This window comes from Lipotes vexillifer, unplaced genomic scaffold (genome assembly GCF_000442215.2).
Source record: "Lipotes vexillifer unplaced genomic scaffold, Lipotes_vexillifer_v1.1 scaffold779, whole genome shotgun sequence".
NCBI classification, from domain to species: Eukaryota; Metazoa; Chordata; class Mammalia; order Artiodactyla; family Lipotidae; genus Lipotes; species Lipotes vexillifer.
The window spans coordinates 1,586,144-1,592,788 of NW_006788448.1; the positions used below are offsets into that span (position 1 = coordinate 1,586,144).

At 44.8% G+C, this 6,645-nt stretch overlaps 1 pseudogene; it reads left to right on the forward strand.

Moving 5' to 3' along the window:
- Positions 1-4,955: 4,955 nt before the first annotated feature.
- On the forward strand, positions 4,956-5,505 carry LOC103081337 (60S ribosomal protein L17 pseudogene; annotated as a pseudogene).
- The last annotated feature ends 1,140 nt before the right edge of the window (positions 5,506-6,645 follow it).

The window sequence follows — 6,645 nt, forward strand, 5'->3', positions numbered from 1 at the left end:
AGGCTCAGTAGTTGTGGCTCATGGGCCTAGTTGCTCCGCGGCATGTGGGATCCTCCCAGACCAGGGCTCGAACCCGTGTCCCCTGCATTAGCAGGCAGATTCTCAACCACTGCGCCACCAGGGAAGCCCCACAGAAGTGATTTTAATGTGACTTCTGAGGCTAGGTAAGAAGAAACCTGGCAGCTTCTGCCCTGGTCTCTTTAAGGTCCTGGTCCTAGGACACTTGCTTTCAGGAAGCTCCGTCACAGAACCCAGTCACCATCCTATGAGAAGCCAAAGCCACATAAAGAGGCCCAAATGTAGCTGCTTCATCCTTTGAGTCATCCCAGCCTAGGCACCATACTAGTTTCCTGTGGCTGCCATAATGAACTACCACCAACTTGGGGGCTTAAAACAACAGAAATCCACTCCCCTGCAGTTCTGAAATCTGCCAGATATCTGAAATCAAGGTGTCGGCAGGTGTTGCCGCGCTCTGAGTCTCTAAGAGAGAATCTGTTCCATTCCTATCTCCTAATTTCTGGTGGTATCTGACAATCCTTGCCATTCCCTGGCTTGTTGACACATCAGCCCAATCTCTGCCTCCACCTTCACATCACTTTCCCCCATGTTTCTCCTCTTCTCAATTCTCTCCTTTCTCTTAAAGGACAGCAGTTATTGGCTTTAGGGCCCACCCTAAACCCAGGATGATAGCATTTCAAGATCATTAACTGTGATTACATCTTCAAAGACCCTTTTTCCAAATAAGGCCAAATTCACAGGTACTGGGGATCAGGACTTGACGTATCTCTTTGGGAACCACTATTCAGCCCAATACAGCCCCAGCCATGTGCATGAGGTGGCCTAGAGATGATTCCAGCCCCAGTTGTTTGAGTTACTGCCAGACACTCACATTTTCCTGGCTCAGACCCTACACATTGTAGAGCAGACATAAGCCACAATCACCACGCCTTGTTTGAAATCCTGACCTATAGAACTTCTGAGCATAATAAAATGGTATTCTAAGTCACTGAGTTTGGGATGGTTTATCACACAGTAATAGATAACTGGAAATTCCTGTTCATCTTTTAAGGGCCTGATCAAGTAACATTTCTTCAAAGAGGCCTCCTGAGATACCTCCTCCAAGTCTAAATTACATTCCCCTCTTTACTTTTCCTTTCTGGCACATATCACAATTTATATTTATAAATGTCATTAGGTGTTTTTCCTTTTTTTCTTGATTTTTTTATTTTTGGCTGCCTTGGGTCTTTGTTGCTGTGTGCAGGCTTTCTCTAGTTGTGGCGAGCAGGGACTGCTCTTTGTTGCGGTGCATGGGCTCTAGGTGCATGGGCTTCAGTAATTGTGGCACGTGGGCTTAGTAGTTGTGGCTTGCAGGCTCTAGAGCGCAGACTCAGTAGCTGTGGCACACAGGCTTTGTTGTTCCGCGGCATGTGGGATCTTCTGGGACCAGGGCTTGAACCCGTGTCCCCTGCACTGGCAGGCAGATTCTTAACCACTGCACCACAAGGGAAGTCCTGTTTTTCCTTTTTAAATGTCTCCCCCACTAGACCTAAGTTCCATGAAGCCAGGGACCATGTTTGTTTCAGTCAACACTACGTCCTCTGTGTGTACCAGGCACACAGTAAATGCCCAACAAATACCTGCCAAATGAATCAAATTCTGAGCTCTCTGTTACTGAATCTACAACTGACGTTTCTTTGTCATCTGAACTGAGGCAGCTCTAGGAAGACATTATTTATTTAGCCTTTTTGCTCTCAGCAGATGAAATAAGCCAGCATGCAGCAAGTGGGAAGCAAAATGTTCATTTTCCAAGGCTCAAACCTCAGTTCTTGCCATTACGGTTCTTTGCATTTGAATAATTGCTGTGGTTTTTAATTGTGGTGAAAACAAATGAACAAAAGACAAAGCTGGTCAGACACCCAGGCTTTGAGAGACATCTTTAATTTTTTTAAGAAGCATCTGTAAGTTCACAAATGAACCTTAAATTGTCCTTGTATGTGAGTGTGAATCTCATGATACATTCTTCCATGAAATGAAAGCTTAATGACAAATCACAAAGCATAGGCTCTCCCTGGCATCTTTGCCATCATCCGTCTTGTTCTAGAAAGTGCATGGGTACAAATTCTGCTGTTACTTTTCTTGGAACAGAAAGAAAAATAGGACTTGGAACAGAAAAAAAAAAAAAAAAAAGCCAGAAAGAAAAAGCAAAATGTGCTAAATAATACCAAGAATGGTCAGCTAAAACTTGTAAGCAGCTGTACAAATGAGTGTAGGGACAAAGCCTAAAATAAGTCAGGAGGTAGTAAGAATCTTAAATACTGAGTATAAGCAGTTGGCGCTCACCTTTGTCACTCTCACACAGGTCACTGGTGATTGGAAGGACTCCTGACTCTCCCAGATGCATCCATCTTTCCCACTGTAGGAATTTTAGCATGATCTGCAAGACCCTACATGATAATGTTCTGTGTTTTCTCGGATTCTGTATTTGTCTATTTGGCATCCATTAATCACAGCACCAAACTAAGGCTCGAAGTTGCTTACCCTTCGCTGTGATCTGGAGCCCACACTCTGAACCACTTTCTTGTCTAACCCTCACACACCAAGCCGATGTTTTCCTTGCCCTAAATCACCCCAGGGCCAGTGCCCACCTCTGTAGCCAGAGCCCGCCTACATTACTCAGACTAGCCACGCCTCTGCTGCTTCCTCTGCCTTTGCTGTGGAAACCCCATTCAAGGCTCTGGCAGGGAGGCTTTCCCCTCACTCCACTTCTGCCTTGTGACCGAACCCAGTTCCTCCCGGTGTGGCCCTGTGTGGCATGGCATGCACCATCCCCCGAGGAACTGTAAGCAATACATTTTTCTTTGAATGACATTAGCATTTCCACGTCATCACTCGGTCACCTACATAAATTGCAATCCATGGTGGGTACAACTGAGACTGATCAGCCCTTGGGGCCTTTTACAGTTGCTGTTTCCTCTGCCGGGAGCCCTCTTCCCCTGTGTCCACATGGCTCCTCTCACTACACTGAAGTCTCTGCTCAGATAACACGACATTCAAGCAAGGCTTCCCTAAGCACGCATCTAACTAGCATGCCGACCTCTCCCAACTCTAGCTGTCTATCCTTTTTTTTGTTTTGTTTTGTTTTTTGTCTTTTTAATTAATTAATTAATTTATTTTTGGTGTGTTGGGTCTTCATTGCTGCACACGGGCTATCTCCAGTTGTGGTGAGCGGGGGCTACTCTTTGTTGCAGTGCACAGGCTTCTCATTGCAGTGGCTTCTCTTTGTTGTGGAGCACGGGCTCTAGGCACATGGGCTTCAGTAGTTGTGGCACACAGGCTCAGCAATTGTGGTGCACGGGCTTAGTTGCTCTGCAGCATGTGGGATCTTCCCGGACCAGGGCTCCAACCCGTGTCCCCTGCATTGGCAGGAGGATTCTTAACCACTGCGCCACCAGGGAAGTCCAACCCCCTCCTTTTTTTTTTTTTTTTTGGCTGCACCGGGCCTTCGTTAGGGCACACGGGCTCTTCACTGCAGGCTTCTCTCTAGTTGTAGCGCATGGGTATGTGGGATCTTAGTTCTCAGATTCTGTATTTGCCTATTTGGCATCCATTAATCCCTTGGACTTGGAACAGAAAAGTTCCAAGATCCCCTGACCAGGGATCAAACCTGTGCCCCCTGTATTGGAAGGTGGATTCTTAACCACTGGACCACCAGGGAAGTTCCTAGATGTCTATCCTTTTGTCCTACTTTATTTTTGTTACTAGCTCTCATCACCACCTGACTCGTTTGTGTGTTCCCTCACTCTGCACCACACAGAACTTAAGTTTTACTAGAGCGAGGCACAGATTTTTGTTTTGTTAACAGCGAAGTTCCTACCACTTAGAACAGTGCCTGGCACACAGAGGGTGTAAAATATTTCCTAAATGATGAAATTTTATTTTTCCAGAGCAGCTGGCCTGTTAATGAGTACATGAATGGCCGAAATCTCCTTCAAATTTATAACTCTCATTGGGCCCGGAGATCTGAGAAGCCAGTGCTCTGGATCAATAAGACATGAATTTCTAAAAGGGAGTAAGTGGTTCAAAAACATATCCTGGAGAATCGCAGGATAAAACCCCAAGCAAGCTGGTTTGTGGAATTAATATTGGGGGTTAGGACAAGTGAGCAATTACCATTCCGGAATTATCTGGCCCTCTGCCATTCCTCTGAAAATGTGCCTGGCATTGGGTTATGGGCTCTGTAACTCTGAGGGGATAAGGAAAATACTTTCCTTTATCATTTAGGAATAGCATCATGCTCTCCCTTGAGGTTGAAGCAGGGTCTAGGAAGCATCTTAGCAAGGGTTGGCCCAGACACCCTTCAATGTGTGCTTTGTGCTTTCCCTCCAGAAGGAGCCTAAGTGACTGTGAATGCAGCTCACCAGTTGTACAACTCAGCTCAACACTGGTTCACACTTGATACTGGCAGCCTTTTCTCCCAATGAGCACATTTCAGAGGAAAGCTGCATATCACACGGCGCTTATAATGATGTATCTCAAAAAGATCTGTATACCATGTAGGTAAAGAAAAGTCTAGCAATGCTGACCAAAACTATAGAGGCTTAAAACAAGGGAGGGGAGGTGGAGGGAAGAGAGGAAGGAAGGAATTTCTGCTCTCTGAAAGACAGGAGAACTTACATTCTCACTGGTATGCCCCATTGCCTCTGTGAAAAACGTCCCCCAAATAACTCTGATGCAAGCTGATATGGAGGCTGATCCACTACTGACCTTAAGATGTTTCCTTTACCTAACCCAGATGCTATCATTTAGAACTAAAACTAGATCAATTTTTCTCTGGTCTCAAAGGTTAAAGACATTATGAGATTATTGAAATGAAGAAAGTTAAAGAAAGGAGAATCAGAGAATAAGAATTTGTAAGTCTCCTTTTTCCGGTAAGCGGCCTGAGGTTACCTCTAAAAATGGTTCGCTATTCACTTGACCCAGAAAACCCCACAAAATCGTGCAAGTCAAGAGGTTCAAATCTTCATGTTCACTTTAAGAACATTTGTGAAACTGCCCAGGCCATTAAGGGTATGCATATTTGAAAAGCCACCAAGTATCTGAAGGATGTCAGTTTAAAGAAGCAATGTGTGCCATTCCATCGTTACAATGGTGGGGTTGGAAGGTGTGCCCAGGCCAAACATTGGGGCTGGACGTACGGGTCAGTGGCCCAAAAAGAGTGCTGAATTTTTACTACACATGCTCAGAAATGCAGAGAGTAATGCTGAACTTAAGGGCTTAGATGTAGGTTCTCTGGTCATTGAGCACATCCAGGTGAATAAAGCCCCCAAGATGCAGCGCAGGACTTCCAGAGCTCGTGGTCGGATTAACCCATACATGAGCTCTCCCTGCCACATTGAGATGATCCTTACTGGAAAAGATTGTTACTAGACTGAAGAAGAGGTTGCCCAGAAGAAAAAGGTATCCCAGAAGAAACTGAAGAAATAAAACCTTATGGCCCGGGAATAAATGTCTCAAAAAATAAAGGCAAACAAAAGTAAAAAAAAGAAAAAGAATTTGTAAGTCTCTCAGACTGTCAGGGGACAGAGGTCTAACAGGCAGGGCTAACAAAGCTCTTGTCTGCATGGACCCAGATAAAGTTGGGCCACAGCCACGCTGTTGTTTACTTGCCATCTGTGGCTCCTCTGTAACCGTCGCATTAACTGTTTGCAGCAGAGATGGTCTGCAAAGCTGAAAACATTGAATATCTGGCCCTCTACAGAAAAAATTAGCTGATCTTCGGTAGCTATTAAAGGAGCAGCGTGACTTACCAGGCTATCATGATCTTACTGAAATATTTCTGAGGACTGTGTAACACCCTTCACTTTGAGTCCCTCTTTATCAAGCAACGTTCTGAATGTAATTGGGCTTCTGGAGTATGTTTCTCTATTAAAGAAAGAGGATGTGCAGACTTGCTATACGGATTTCCAAGCATCCTGGACAGTTGTATTTCTCACTATAAACTACTAAACTGGGCTTCTGTCACAGTCTCTCATGAATTCACATGGTACGCCAGTTTTCAGGGGGTCTAGCATCCCTTTATATTAGGTCCAGACCTGCAGGGCTGGAAGACTGTGCTCTGGACCTGAGGTGACCCCTCGGAGTCCAAGCCCCACGCTCTGACCTCACACAGCAATCACACTCACATCCCTTAGCGTATCAGGGAAGAATTTGAGCCAGGAGTAGCTCTGGTATTTGTGAACTTCAGTTTCTAAGCCTCTTACCTTTTACTTTTTTTTTTTTTTGGCTGTATTGAAGTAATTACATGAATACAATTTTAAAAATCAAATAGAAATACAGGATTAAAACAAACATAATAGTCACCTCCCCAAGGTCCTTCTGATCTCCAATTCCCACTACCCAGAAGAACAGTTTTCAAATCTTCTCATTGTATTTTTTCATACTTGCCTTCATAATTCTAAATAACACACTAAATCATGCTCTTTGCAGGATAGTCATATCAAGTAAATAATGGGTCCCCCCCACTTTTTTTAAACAATCCCTTGGAGTTGTCCTACTCTGTGACCTGCACTGACTGATCTCTCGGCTTCTGTACAACCGTAACCCTGTAGCTTCCGTTCAGCAGTGTTTGGGGGCTTCCTACAGTCT